At 36.1% G+C, this 16,538-nt stretch overlaps 1 long non-coding RNA gene across 1 annotated transcript in view; it reads left to right on the top strand.

Moving 5' to 3' along the window:
* Positions 1 to 1,629: 1,629 nt before the first annotated feature.
* LOC123616080 (uncharacterized) overlaps positions 1,630 to 16,538 on the top strand; it is a 233,646-nt gene continuing 218,737 nt past the window's right edge. The window contains exon 1 of the long non-coding RNA XR_006723936.2: positions 1,630 to 1,691. This is a non-coding gene — a long non-coding RNA (uncharacterized LOC123616080). The remainder of the gene's footprint in view (positions 1,692 to 16,538) is intronic.

Raw genomic sequence — 16,538 nt, 5'->3', positions numbered from 1 at the left:
ATTTCATACCTCTGTGACCATCCAACCACACAGTAGAAAGTTGATTACCCTTGAAACTGATTGCAGTTTTTCCCCACTAGGATAGATACCTTTTCTGAATTTGCACTTGTTTTCTATTCACATCATGACTCTGTTTACTAGTGAAATTCCTTAAACCTTGCCCTTATTTTATTACTTCTGACCAAAGGTAAAGGTAAAGAAGTTTCACTGTAGTCATAAAACGGGAGGTTCAGTTATGATTCCATTTGACACACATTATCTTATGAAATGTGGAGTTCCCTCAACATCAGAAAATATGGATTCAGTAATCAAGGAACATAAGTGGAGAGGGCTGATGTTTGTTTTCTGACTTTATATAGCCATTCAAGGTTTAGCTTTGTTTCCATTTGGGGATTGTTCCCACTAGGGACCATAGCTTTGGAAGTCTGGACTACTGTGTAGTAATTTTGCCTTTGTCATGTAACTGGGAAAACTGTGAAAAACAGGGTTATGACATTAATTGAGGTGATTGGACCTGTTTATCAAGGGGAAATAGGGTTTCTGTTGTACAACGGGGGCAGAGAGAAAAATGGTAGGAACTTGGGCAACTATTTGGGGTACCAACTTGTTTTGGTATGACTAGAAGTAACAGTTAAAGTAAGACTATTACAATCCTATATATACAAGACCACCAATCACTTAGATCTCTCAGACTACACGTTTGGATTACATTACAGAACAAGTAACCTCTACTAGCTGGAATACTGGCTAAAGGCCATGAGAACCTGAAATAGGTAGTAGAGGAAGGAAGTATAAAACAGCCTCATGACCAGTAGCAGAAATAATGGTGTTAACCTTTACCATTATTTTCTTCTTTTTGTGTTATACACCCATCTTTATACTTTAAATCAATATATATTCTCATTTTCCTTCCATTACCCCACTATTTTATAAAGGGGGTTATATGGTAATTAAAATTTTCCATTTGGTTTCTTGGCTGCAGAATATTGAGGTGATGTCATGAAGGAACTACATGAGGAAAAGAATGATGCCAGAAACTGTGAATTTTGATCTGGAAGAATTTTGGCTGTTTCTTTAAGGGGATAGATAATTTAGAGATATTGTTGAAAAGGTACATATGAAAATGTATGGCTATTGTATAGTCACAGAAGTAGACTGTAGTGGAATTTGTTTTTGACTGTCAATATAGCATGATTTCCTTTTTTAAGAAAAAACAAAAACCCAGAACTCCTATTCCCTCTTGAATAATTACCTCTTCTCTGTTGAATATAGTCTTGTAGGTATGCTTTTTTTTTAAATTGAAGTATAGTCGGTTTGCAATGTGTCAATTTCTGGTGTACAGCATATTTCAGTCATACATATACATACATATATTCGTTTTCATATTCTTTTTCATTATAGGTTACTACAAGATATTGAATATAGTTCCCTATGGTATACAGAAGAAATTTGTTTCCCTCCATTTTTATATATAGTACTTAATATTTGCAAAATATTTGTAAATCTCAAACTCCCAATTTATCTCTTCCCACCCCCTTTCCCCTCAGTAACCATAAGATTGTTTACTATGTCTGTGAGCCTATCTGTTTTTGTAGATGAGTTCATAACTGTCTTCATTTTTCTTTTTTTAGATTCCACATATGAGTGATATATCCTCCCTTAACCAAGGAGCAGCACATCACCCAAGATACGTGAGTCGGATGCTCTCTTAAATCTTGATCAATGAGATAAGACAACTGGCGTGTTTGGAAGTAGATTTTATCCTGGTGGCAGTGTACTGACTAGACTGTCCCTGTTTCAACCAAGCTTGTTCCCTAAACAATTCCCACCCTAGACCTCCTACCTTCAAACTGTGTTGTGAGACTCCCAATAACTTTTTTGCTTAAGTTAGCTAGAGTATTTCTGTTGCTTGCAATTACTTATCAACATCGAGACAAAAGGTGTGGAGAGTTCAGATGAGCATATAAGATGCTGAATGGTATGTTTTGTTTAAGGATTATGGAAAAACAATGAAATGTAAATAGCAAGAAATGAATAGGAGGCTGCAGACAGCAACTTCTCTTGCAGTGGGCAATGATATTGGACATATTAGAAGGTACAGATTACATTCAAGAAGACTATCAGGGGGCTATTTGGTTGAAAAGGCAAGTATCAATGAATGAGTTAAGGGATAGAAAATTCTGTGGAAGGTTTAAAGACAATACTGAGTTTAGGTATATGGAGACATTAAGAAGTCAATTTTGAAAGTATATTACTGGGCTATTTACATAGTCATATTAAAGTAGGTTTTCAAAAATACCTAAAATGATTTTTTTTAAAAGGCTCTTGGGAATCTTACATTATAGTCTGTGTGAAAATCAAAAGGGCAGGTATCACAAAAGTACACTGTACCACACAGAAGCATGGATATTATTATGATTGTTATGACTGCGATTGTTGTTATTTAAATCCAGTCATATTGATTCATGAAATTTTCTCTTTGAATCATTACAAAAAAATTTCCAGGTGAAAGATGATGCTGTCAGTCAGTCCCTGGGTATAGTAATCTAAATACATCCTTCATTATTGAGGAATTAAAAAATACAGCAATAGAAAAAACTCCATTGACTTTATGGTTTCTATGTACATGAATGAATATGGAATCTGAATGTATGCCTTTTATAACTTTTTTCTTTTAAAAATGGAAAAAATATAATTACTTAGGAAAAATCATAAATATTATTGTATGATAGAAATATCAGTGAACTTGGAATCAGAAAATTTGGAATGAAAACTTAGCTTCACACCTGTGTGAGCCCTCTCAGTCACAAGATTCTTCACTTTTATAAAGAGAATAATAATCCCTGCTCCCAGGGTTGCTACGATCATTAAATGAGACATTTTAAATGAAAATATTTGCAAAACATAAAGCAGCATAAGTAAGTGAGCAATTATTATTAATAATTGATAAACTTTTTAGTATATTTCAGCTTATTTTTCAGAAAATCAGCCAAAGTAATACAACATTCATTCCTTCATTCAAAAACTACTTAGTTATTACTACGTGTTTGGCAGTATTTTCGGTATTAAAGAAAGCAGTAAGCAAGACAGGCAAAGTTTCTGCTCTCGTGAAGCTTCCCCTAATGGTCAGATAGAAAATAAACAAGCATCAAATAAGTGGGAAAAAAAGATTATTTCAGATATATGTGTGCGTTTGTGTGTGTGTGTGTGTGTGTGTGTGTGTGTATGTCTGTGTCTGTGTGTGTGTCTGTGTGTGGTGTTGGTCATGTAGTAAAACGAAGTGATGTGAAATAGTGTTATTGGGAGAGTTAATTTAGGTTGCGTCTTCAAGGAATGGCTATGAGAATTAAACAAGGAAGTCAATAGCAGAAGTTAAGACTTTGTCCGTGGACATATTCAAGTAGGAATATCAGGTAGGAACATGGTGTTTGAAGGAGAGGCTTAGACCCAGATATGAATTTGAGAGTTTTCAGCATCTGGAAGTTGTCTAAAGCCATTGGAAAGCATGAAATCATCTAATAAGGAAAATACATTACAAAAATTAGAAATGATTCCAGGTGGTGTGAGCCTTGGGGAACTCTTGTATTTAAAGATTGGGTAGAGGAGAAGAAATCATGAAAGAAAGTAAGATTGAATGGCCAGAGATGTAAGGGGAAAAAAGTCTCAAAGAGTATGGTATCATGTGTCAAGCGAGAAGAGTGTTTCTGGAAGGTATAAGTGATCAGCTACGTAAAATACCGCTAAGAATGTGAGTAGTATGAGGAAAGAAATGTGCTCATTGACTTGGCAACATGGAGGATATTGGTGACCTCGGGAAATGCAGTTGTATGGAGTGTTAGCTGTCTGAGGAATGAATGGAAATTGAAGAAAATTGGATTAGTGGTGTTGTTTGAGAGCTCAGTTTCTCAAGGTGGCTAAGCGATGGAGCCTGGAGCAAACCATACTGAGAAATCATTAAGACCTGAGAAAGTAGGAAATGTGAACAGAAGGCAGTGTTGTTGAAAATTTGAGGAGCACTGAAAGTGTTGTACATGTTTACATGCAGGTGAAGGACTCTCAGGAGATACAGGGGCATTATTATTAAGTTGCTACTATGTGCCTGGTATTTCCAGGTGTTGCATTTAATTCTTATAATCCAATGAGATATATTGGAATGTCTCTAATAGTTGATGTGAAAAATGAAAGGGACACAGGCATAAAATCTAACAGACCATCCCAGTTCCCAATACTGTATAAAAATACATGCCCCTCATCCTTCTATTTGAGAAAAGCAGGAAAAAAAATCACAGGCACATGAAAAGATTGAAGAGATTCCAACAAGCATATCAATCACTGACATCAATGTTTGTATCTTCCAATAAGAAATCAGTAGAAAACTTGAGAAATTCCGTTGTTGCATAGTGGTTAGGGGCACAAGCTCTTGTTCAGATTTAAAACTCGGTCATTTGATTTACAGAGAACTCTCATGAGTGATTGTTTATCAGCTTCCCCAAATTCATCCCTTTTGTTCTATGACTTAGATATTCTTCCCACTGAAGGATCAGGATTTGTTTCCTTGCTTTTTGCCATATGACTTTAAGAATTGATGGTGTGCCAGTTCCCAGCATAGGCCCTAAGAGTCTTTGCATGTTTCTGCCTGTCTCCTTGTATTTTTACCATCATCATGAAATGACCACATATGGGCTGGCCCTTTGGCCCCGGAAGAAGGAAAGACCCATGGAACAAAAGTAGAACCACCTAGATAAGCCCACTTAGATCAGCCAGCCTCCATCCAAGCTCCAGACCCTTGAGCAAGCCCAGCCAAGATTAACAGTACCTTCCAAATGAGCCCAGCCAAGTCCAGGCTGGGTCTTTGTGATGTTACTAAAGCTTTATAAACCCCAGGTTTCTTATCTGTTAAAAATGAATAATCTAAAGATAAAAGGTATGCAAATATATGAGACACGATGATCATTTAATGGAATTATTTAATATTTCCTGAAATATATAATTTAATGAAAATATTATCAAATGATTTAATAAAATAATATTCTCAATGAGACTGAGAAAATTGGTTGTTTTGGAGATGACAAATGCAATAACAAATAAAATATTCCATAAAAGTAGTGAATAAAGTTTGGCTATTGAAAAACAACATAATTTAATCTTGTAATAGTTTTAAACGAAAGCACAACACAATCAGAGAAAAAAAAAAAAAGAAAAGAACATAATAAGAGAAAGCACAAAGGCTATAAATACAGATCCAGTCGATCCACAATGTATGAAACAGGAATTCCAAAAGTCAAGAACTATGATGAAGGGAGAATAGGAAAAAAAAATGAAACACATAATAAATTAGTTGAGCTCACACACACATTTGTATCTCCAGAATTATAGGACTTATTAAGTAGTAAACACTCTTTTCAACAGTGTATTATGGAAGATTGCAAACCTATACAAAAGTAGACAGAATAGGTTAATGAACCCCCGTATACCCATCACCCAGCTATAGTCATTAGCCTTTGGCCAATCTTGTTTCATCTATACACAGATTAAATTCTTCCTCCTCAATTATTTGGAAGTAAATTCTAGACACCATATAATTTCCTCTGTAAATATTTCAGTTCTTATTTCTAAAACAGATAATTTAAAAAAAAACCCTAACCATTATCATTCTTAAAAAATTGAATTGATAATATCTCCTTAATATTATCAAGCATTGAGTCTATTGTTTGAATTTCTTAATGTCTTGTACATGTTATAATATAAATAAATAAACAAACAAATAAATATTTATCATTTGATTGAATCAAGGTCCACATAAGGTCCTTAGATAAGAATTGGTTGATAGGTGTCTTAAGTGCCTACTTACAGGTTTCCCCTCCATCTCTTTTTTTGTTTGTTTCTTGTTTTTACAATTATTTGTTATTAAAGAGTGTTTTTTATTTTTTTTTTTTAAATCTTGAAGTTTTCCAGTCTGAGATTTGCAAATTGCCCCCTGATGTGTTGAATAAAAGGATCCTATAACCTCTGTATTTCCTTAGAGTTAGTATATGGACTTAGAAGCTTGACCAGAAAAGGTTGATTTTTTTTTCTTTTTCTTTTGTAAATCTACTTCATGGGTTTTTGTCTTTTTGTGATATTAGAAGCCGTTGATGATCAATACCTAGACTCATTATGGTTTGAAAAACAGCAGTATTCTAATTCTATCATTCATTCCTTAGTTACCAGCTAGAATACTTCTCTAGAACAAGTCCCTTTCATTATTATCTGATTACCCCGTTGCATGGTTGTATAGGAAAGGCAGAAGAGGTGTAAGATTCTTTCCCTCTTTTACTAGTTTTAAAAATTATGAGTTCTTTCACTAATATCATATATGCTTATTTTTTATATTGTACAGACCTATATTGAAGTATTTATAATGAATTTTAAACCACTTTAATTTTTTATTAATGCTGAAAATTTCTGTCTTTGACCAGAGTAAGCCTATTTAAGTTGCCTTCTGTGTATTTTTGACAATGACCCTAGCAGTCTTAGAGAGTTCCCTTGCTGTGTGGTATGACACAGTACACTGAGCTTAATTTGTAAAATTTCTGCTGTAGACCTAGAATCAGACATTTCTCCAAGGAGCCTCAGTCTCTTTTAATGATAAATAGTATGTGGTGACCATAATCTAGGTACTAAGAGTGTTTGTTATAAATGAGTTGGTCATTCTCTCTTAGCTTTTTAGCACTCAGAGTTAGGAAATACTTTTTTTTTTAAGGAAAAGTCATTGCAAATTTGCATTGGTACTTTCAATTCAAATCCAAGGTTACAGAGGTTTTACTTAACCATTTCAGCTTTGTATTTGTATCTTCTCTACACATGCTGAGAATCCTGGTTCTAACTAACATGGGAGAATTAAAGAATAAGAATATCACATTTATACTTTTTTGTCCTAAACTAAACCCATAGCAAATTCAGACTAATAATAGCCAACACCTCGCTTACAATATTATTACTAAAAAATTAGTTTTTAAATTTCCTTTACTTCTTGGGTTATGTCCTACTAGGGATATACTGTCAAATTACTATTTTTTAAAAAGTCATTTGGAACAGTCTGTGTGCCATCAACTTAACACACATTAAGTTTACTCCCCAATTTTTATTTTAATTTTCAGAGATTGCTTTAAAATATTTTTTTATAATTATGCAAAATGTAAAAAGCAAGATCTATCCAAAGAAATATAGATTTTAATATTACTTTTCTCCTTTTAAAGGAAATCACTCCTTTTACTTTATGGCTTATTTTTCTATTGTTTACTTTTTAAGACCAGAGATAAATATTTATGCTCATACCCTTCCTTTTTTGGCTGAATGATAGCATTCTGTATGCATTTTTCCCCCTTGCTTTTTTTTTCTTTCTGTTTTTAACCTAGCTGAATTTTTTTGGATGTTACTCCATATTAGCATCCTCAGATATCCCTTACTCTATTTTCGAGTTGCATAGCACTCTACTTTGTGGGTATATCCCTACTTTATTTAACTAGCTCTGTTGAAGGACATTTGAATTTTTACAAGGTAATAATCTTGCAATGAATAACTCCACACAAATGATTTTATACTTTTGCCAGGGTTTTTTGGGGAAAATTTTTAGAAACAGCATTGCTGTTCAGAAGGTAATGCATAAATAATTTTGTTAGATGTTAATGAATTACCTGTTATAGAAGTTATGCATTACATATTTATATGAGCAATATATGAGAGAGCCTATTTCCCCATAGCCTCATTGACAGAGAATGTTGTCAAACTTCCAGACTTTAATTGCAGGCAAAATTAACAAAAATTACACTTCTAGAATATATCTTGGTAAAAGTTGAATTTTCGGAACCAGAAGGAAATCTGCACACATTTTTTGCAGGTGGCAAAACTCCCTCCTTCTTAACCTTACTAAACTAAAGCAGGTTACCTAACAAGGAGTTAAGAAACACACACACCCACAGACACACACACACCCACAGACACACACACACACATACACAGTGTCATTAAATTCTCCATAACATTAAATGCAAGAAACATTGGAATAGTTTCTTCAAAGTTTTAAGGAGATAATTGCCACCAAAGTGTCCTATAACCTATGAATTTATATTTCTTAAATAAATGCTTTAGAGAGAAATTTTAGACAGGCAGTGATTGAGAAAGTAGACAACCCAAACAGACTTCCTGGAAAAAAATTGCTGGAAAGCTTTCACTAACTACTTAATAAATGGAACCAAATAAATATCTGAATTATATGGAAAATTTAAGTTTTGAAAAAAATTAACATAGTTATGAGATAATGTGTCAAAATTATTTTAAAAGAGAGGATAAAATAAGAACAAATAAAATATCCTGGATATAAAAATTCCAGATGTTAATTATTTTAATGAAAACTATGAGGTCAGTGTGGATAGAAAGAAATACAGGTTAAATTTCTTATCCTGCTGATGAGAGAGCTGTTTTCTTTGACTGTAGTAGAAGAATAATAGCTCAGTTTTTAAAATTTAATTGAATGGTAAATACTGAAAGCAGAACATTTAAACTACTTGACAAAAAATGTAAAGAAAACTTGAGTAATACAACAATACTAAAAAAGAGAAAGCAAGAAAACAAAAGACATAAATACCAAAAAACCCCAAAATAAGACCATAGAAAGAAGACTCCATGCAACTTGTATCCAACATACTTAAGACAAAAATTATTCACAGATTAATAATAAGAGTATATATCTGTTATGTTTTTTGATTATCTAGCATTTTTGAATCTTTCCTGTGTTTGGAGAATTTCCTTCTTATGTGCTTCACATCCTCAAAGTAGAGACCAGAGAATTTATTTTGTCAGCCTTTCTTGCACTTAAGGCACAAGTATGTGACCTAGGTAAATCCAGTTAACCTTGGTGCCAGATTGTGGTTCAGAAGTGAGCGATGGAAGAAAGGAGGCTCCGTGAAGAATTCATTTTGTTAGCCATACTAGTTGGTACAGTACTTAAGCTTTTGCCTCTCAGGGGTGAATTGCCTCTAGGACTGAATTCCTGGCACAAAATTTTCTTCAGTATCAGATGCAAATTAAGTCTTATCGCTCACAGTCCTATCAACTCTAGTCTCAAGAGCTCAATACTGGTAGCAGTGACTGTTTCCTCCTGGGGCCAGTTCTGTGATATGGTTGCGGGCATTAATTCTGGAATCTTAATCTTTAACCTGTTCCTCCATCTCTCTCAAAATTTCATCAGCTGCCATATCTTTACAACAAGCTCATTTTCTCCTTAAACTATTAAAATTAGCTTATTTTGCTTGCAACAGATAACCCGACTGATACAGATGCTGACTCCAGAAGCCATATTAGAAAACAAAACCTCAGGCAAAAGGAAGTATCTAGGATTCGTTATCTGCTCTGATTCAAGCTGAGGACTCTGAACCCTAGCCAATATGAAAAGCTCTTGGCAGGCAGTGTGAAACAGCCCTCTGATTTTCACTTGTGGTCACCTGCAGTGAAGTAGTCACAGAAGGTGAGTCTTTGAGGGAACCAGGCCCACAGCCAGTGAACCGTATGCAGAGACATGGGGAATTCAAGGAATATATAGTGTTTGATTGTAATGGCATTTGACAACTTAAAAAAGAATTACAAGTTCAAAATCTGAAGTTCCTGTTTCAAGAGAGAGAAAGAAAGCCATAGAGTTTCTTTGCTAAAAATTTTTATCAGTTGTGGCATAGGGCTGAGATACATAAAAACCAAATTCAAATTTTGCCCCTGCAGTTGCCACTATTTTGCAGTGAAATTCACAGCTTTGCCTGGTCTCTTATGCAGCAGTTAGGGCTTTAGGAAGGACCCTAGAGACTTAGGGAGATATGAATTGAAATGGATTGCTCACATATGACACATTGATTTATGCCCCCCTCCCACAACCTGTGTTTCTCAAGAGGGCTCTGAAAAAGACTCCCTAAAAGGCATAATTATTGGGAAAAAATGCATTGGTAACAGCAGCCCCATCATCTTTGAAAAGCACTCTCTGTTAACCTGGGACACTGGTAGGAGACACTACCATTGAAATAGGATGCTTCTTTTCAGATGCAAAGACAGCATCCTGGAGTGGTAGACTCAAGCCATTAAATGCCAGAGGCATGGCCATGACTATAGGGATAGACATGACTATAGGTAAAGGGATAGGCGTGTTCATTAGAGTGGTTTGACTCACAGTGATCCATGGAGGTGGATAATTGGTTATTGATTCCTAGGCCTAAAAAAGATGAAAAGTCGACCTAATCAAAAAGGATTCTACTTGGATTTTTATAACTGAGGAAAAAAAAAAAAAAAAAAAGAGTCTGGTGCTTTTCACCCAAGTCTTAAACCATAGTCTTTTCACAAGATTTAGAGCCCCTGAAAAGAGGGAAGCCTTTCTTGAGGAAGAAGCGGGTGTAAATGTCACAAACATGTACAGAAAACCTCCTAAGTCTCTATGTGCCCGTTGACCTGAGTCACTATATAATGGGAAAAGACAAGTGATCAGATCTTTCAGGCGTTGTTGGAAATGGATTTGAACAGAAAAATCCTTGGGTCCCAGAGCATCACTTTTGTCCATCAGTCAGAATAGAGGCTTGTGTGGATCATTGAAAGGGATTTTGACCCAGTTCAACTTCATGAGTAGCTTCTTGGTATCCTCAAACCATTATCTGGGCTATTTTCCAAATTCTATGTACGTAATTGTTATAAATATACTTAGCAAATGGTAGAACTTCCATAGTGCTCTTCTGAATCTTTGATTGACAGATAGTATGATTCAATGAACCATGTAGAAGCCCCTTAAGATTCTCCTTTCACCAATACTGAAAATCAAGAGCAAATGTCTTACCAAGATACCTGTCTAATGTATAGGATTCCATTACATACATAAACCATAATTACTTCTCTTTCTCCTGCTAAGAATCAGATTATTTCTCTTTTTTACAACTACTAACAGAGCTGAAATAAATACTTTTGAACTTGACTCCTTGTGCACATGTGATGTCTTCTCTAGAGTAGACACCAAGAAATGACATTGTCAAAATAGTCTCCAAAGTAACTGTAAAGTTCTACGTGTTCACCAGTAGTGTGTAAAAGTTCCCTTTACATTACATTCTTACTCATACTTGTCAACAGACAAGTATATGCTTTCTAATCTGCTGTGTAATAGATCTCACTGTTATTTGAATTTTTAATGTTACTCTTGTGGTAGGCAGACTAATGATCTCCCTGAAATGTCCATGTCCTAATCCCAAGATTCGTAAATATATTCCCATACATTGCAAGAGGAACTTTGTAGATGTGATTAAATTAAGGATTTTGAAATAGGAAGATTAGTTTGGATTATCTGGGTGGCCTCAATAATCACAAAGGTTCTTAGAAGGTAGAAGAGGGAGGCAGAAGAGTGAGAGAAGGCAGGAGCAAATGTGAGAGTGATGTGGTCGCTGGTCTTGAAGATAGAGTGGGGCCACAAACCAAGGAATGTGGGCAGCCTCTAAAAACTAGGAAAGTCAAATTATCATTGATGGAATGCCGGATTGTGTATATTACCTTGTAGATCCAGTTGATACTATATTTCTTCATGGAGATTTACTCTTTGTTCTGCAAATCAGGTAGGGCTGGGGCTGAGTTCATTAATCCAATCAGAAATTAAGCCAATTCAAAATTTGGTTGCAATGTTGGTAGAGCTCAGTCTACCTCTCATTCTTCTCTACTCTAGGTCATAGCCTTCCAGAGCATTCAACTGGGAGGCTATCATATGCCCTGGGTCTCCTCTCCCTGGTTATTCTTGAACTCCAGTCCTTGTGTCCTTGGACCAACGGGCTTCCAGAAAATTCTGCTCTGTCTTTCTGAGCTTCCTCCTCGGCAGACCCTTAACCTCCTCTCTTGTGCAACTTCATGATTTGACAAACCTCTAGAAGAGAGCACCATCAAGTCTCCAATTAGAGAATTGTTGGCGCCGCAATATCAACGTACACACACACACACTGTATGCGGAGAGAGGTGATGGCTACTCTAAAAGTTTATTAAACTACACAGGCTTATAAAGCAAAAGAGAACAATATGGAAAGTGTTTAACTATGGTATGACATTTTATGACTCCCTAGACGCACAGATTGTTTTAAGGTCAGGATCTTAAGATCCTTTGATATTTTTGATAGATTACGCTCATCATGGAGCCAGTGAGCCTTACATCTTATCAGGGCAGAACATATAGGAAAATAGCTGCTTGATGACATTCTTTCTGACTCAGGGGCTGTGCCTGTCTTAGGTTGCCCTCCTCTGGGGATCTTACCTGTCATTGGCTAACCAGCCTTCTCACCTCTGAGTCTGCAGCCTTTTATAACTTGTTTACCATTCCAGCCGAAGGCTTATTCCTTTGTTCACACGATTGGGGGACTACAAGAATCATCAAGTCTCCAATTTTATCTCTTCATCTTTTTAGACTACTAAAATCTCTGATGGTTTTTCTAGTCCTAGAAGGATTTTTCTGTCCAAGTAAAATCTGTATCTATTACTATTTTTAAATTTTTCTCACACTTTTTTTTTAAATGAAGGTACTAGGGATTGACCCAAGGACCTCATGCATGCTAAGCATGCGCCCTAAAAATCTTAATTCTTGGCCTTTTGCCCATTTCCCCAAATCAGCAACTGAGCCTGGGAAAAAAGCAGCTGCAAAATGTCAGCTCATTTCCTCATGTTTCTACTGTCTTCAAAATCCAGATCCTCCTGGATTTCATTGATCTGTAGTCCTTTAATAATATTTCCAAACATAGCATACCTGTTATCATCCAGCTTTTCCTACTGCTCTCATAAGAAATAAGACTTCAGCTTGCCTAGAAATTGAGATATTGTTCTATTGCATAAAATTCTATGGGATTAAATATTATTTTTAATGTCTCCTGACTCTTGCTTGGATACATTTTTTTTTCCCATGTGTTATGTTAACTTTGTTTGCAAACTAAGTTTTAGCAAGGTTGGTTTTGTCCATTAGTCTTTGTGAGCACAGCCCTCCATAGGCATTTGAGAATTTTTACCCCCATACTCCAGGGAGCCACCAATTCAGAGTGGGCAGCTATTCAAGTATTATGACTTTTTGTTGGGATCTCACGTACTATGGTTCCACTGCTACTGCTCAGTCCCTAGATTAACCTTAAAATCCATGTCCCTAGATTAATAGTACTGATGTTCCCTCCCTGGGCGCTTTCAGTGTTATTTTAAATACACACAGTGGGGTTTTCAGAACTCTCTTGAGGTTTAGCACCTGATATTCTGCCCTACTGTTACACCAAGTTATGCTGTGTATTAAAAAATACTATCACTTGTTATATTTTACCCAGTTTTTCTAAAAGTCTGTAACAGAAGATTTTTGTAATAGTCTACCAATTTTTTCTACTGATTATGAAACAAGGATTGGGAAGGATAATTTGCTTAAAAAAAAAAGTCTTTGCAATTCAGTGAACAAACCATATTTGGCACTTGAGAATATGTTTGTTGTACCATTTAGAGATCCCTTTCATTATTCTTATTCATTGAAACAGGTTGTTAGGAATATTTTTGGTCTGGTTTGAGTTACTGCACAAACTTAAAAGAAAAAAAAAAAGAAAGAAGCAAAGCAAGGCAAAACAAATATTCTGTAATTCAGATTTATCATCCTCCAAAATTGATAAAGATATACAAAGTTATATTTATACCAGGAAATAATTTAAAATTCAATACTTGAAGCAACCTGGCAATAATAAAACTTATCTAGGGCTAAATTTTCTTCTGATCAAGCAATGAACAGAATAGGAAAAGTCCTTTGCAATCATAACAGCATTTGAATGTATAATCTAATTCCATGGAGCTATCCTTTGTCCCTTACTCAATTTAGAGCCAAGATTTTTTTTTGCATGTGATAAAATACTTAGTAATATTGGAAGGAAAAGACACAATTAACACAGGAATAAGGTTTTTTAATTACAACAAGGCATTTTGAAACCTTTATTGCTACAGAATTTTTGGCCACTCCTAGCAGACTGTACTAAAATTGATGTGCAAATTTCCCATTACTTGATGAAATTTTCACTAAATGGATTTTTCCCTAAAAGTCAGAATAGAAATCCTTTTATGATCCAGTAGCAAACAGCATTAGTAGAGATGGTAGAGACTTCCTGAGTTTTTAATGCATTCTGGGAAACCACCACAACTTGGCAAAGTCTCTCTGTGGTTGCTTTATTGTGCAGAGCCTCGCTCTGTGTAGTAAAAATAAAACCAAATTCATTTGGGCACTGACTTTTTGTTGCTTTATTTAATTTTCACTTTGGCATATGGCCTTTAAAGCTTTAATGGGGCAGATGTGGCTTTGGACGAGTTTACTAATTCAACTTGGTTAATGACTTCCATTGTGGAAGCCAGCTCAGCAGTTTTCTCTCTGTCCATATTTAATTCCTCTTCTCTTTCATTTTCCCTATGGTGGAAAACCTCTCCGTGGGACCACCTATTATCAGTAGACATTTTCTTGAATTTTGATGTAACTGCCTTCAGGTTCCTGGGCTGCGAATGCACAGGCAGAGTAAATGCTACTAACACTGAGCTATTGATTCTTGGAGAGAAAAAGTAAGTTATGACTCCTTTCATGATCCTCAGCATGGTGACTCCAGATTGCTCTGCGGGAGAGAGTTGACTGTACAGGTTTAACATTTGGGAAAATCCTACAGAAATTAGAATTTTTGATGATCATTGGCATTCCTGATGTCAGTGCACGACCACGGAGGGAGTATGGGCAGCAGAGCCAGGCAGCCTATCCTTCAGGTCCTGAGGGACTGGACGGTGTTCTAGATTTTCTGAGTCCAGTTTCTGACAGTAATATATATGTTAGTGCCTACTTTACAGGATTTTGTGAAGATTCAGTGGCTGGAAGTGGTGTTTCCCAAACTTTAGTTATTCACATGCCATATGAGGCTCTATCTGTATTGCTATGTGCTTAACAAGATTTAGCAAGCAACTCTTCCCCCTCCTTTTTTTTTTTTTTTTTTTTTTAACTTACTGTTTCTTTGGCCTTATCTCAAACGGTATTTTTAAAAATTTGATCCACTGGATACATTTTTCTATTATGCATTAAAATAAGTGTAAAATTATCTCTTGCACATCTTGGATAATGCTGATATTATGCTCAGATAATACTTAATATGGTAGCCTCACTTGTAGTAGTCTGTATCTCCCACTAGACTGCTAGTTACACAACAGCAGGGACTTTTATCCAGTTTATTTACTCTGATATTCTTAATACCTGGCATACAATCTGGCACACAGGAGAGCCTCAAATTGTCTGGAAAATTACCCTGGGGTTTCTCGTTTCCTTGGAAGATGAGCCAGATGGGAGAAGACTCCTCCGTCTTTCCATGTAAGGTACTGTACCCAAACTCAGCATCCCACAGGACTGGGGACAGAAGAAGCTCTGGCACGAAGGGGCGGTGCTTGAACCAAACTTCCCTTGAGCATCGAGAGCTGGACGATTGGTTTCCCAGATGACGAGAGACTTCTAGAACGTAACCTGCTCTGCCTGGTTCCCCAGTATTCTGATTACTACCACACTCTCACTTCTGCCAAGCTTTCTTTTTTCCTCTCATCCCCATCCTGTTTCTCTCTTTCAGACACACACACACACACACACACACACACACACACACACACACACACACACACACACACACACACACACACAAGGTTGTTTTCCTGATTGCCTTATAAGAAGGGAGATCAACATAGTGGCAGGGACCCTCACCTGGAACCTTCTCCGATGGTGGGTCCAGGCACACCCATCTGCTGGATGACAAAAGGATAGGGCCTCTGCCTTCTCTTGCCTCATCCGTGTCCCCAGGTGTAGGCTTTTCCCTAGTCTACACTATATGATGTGGGAATCTTCCCAAGCCCTCCTTCACGATGGCTGGCAAGCAAAAAGGGACACACTTTGCATAACAAAGGATGGCAGCATATATATGTAGCCTCGTGCTCAGTTCAACAAAAGTACTCTGAAATCAGAACGTATCCCTACCTAGTGCCCAATACTCTGGCACACAGTAGCTACACAAAAAGTATTTGTTGGTCCCATGATGAGCGGATAAATGTATACTTGTAGCCAGTGAAGGAATACATGGCTGAAAAAAAAAACTTTTCACAAGTTGTTGTTTCATGTTTAAGTAGAGTGAAATGCAGAAATGTCAGAGGAGTGGTATATCAGAACTTCTTAGGTTAGTTGGCACTTTTAGGGGATGACTTATTCTGGATAACCAGATTTCCTGAACAGGTGAAACTTTTTCTTCAAAGCATATATGTATTTACTTTTGAACCAACTTTCTTTTAAAAGGTACTCTACTTCTTGCCTTATTAAATTGAATATGTTGTATATAATTCAATATCACCCTTAATACTTAATAGCAAAAACTCCATTTTAAAAGCAACTGAAATGAGATCTAGATCAAGCAATTCCAGGAGTCTTCTTTTGTGTAATTTTTGCTTCTCTGCAAAAATAACCTGTGTAACCAAGGGATACAGACACA

Source organism: Camelus bactrianus, chromosome 1, assembly GCF_048773025.1.
Source record: "Camelus bactrianus isolate YW-2024 breed Bactrian camel chromosome 1, ASM4877302v1, whole genome shotgun sequence".
Taxonomy (NCBI): Eukaryota; Metazoa; Chordata; class Mammalia; order Artiodactyla; family Camelidae; genus Camelus; species Camelus bactrianus.
The sequence above is the reverse complement of the archived record's forward strand: the minus strand, read 5'-3'. Positions and strand labels throughout refer to the sequence as shown.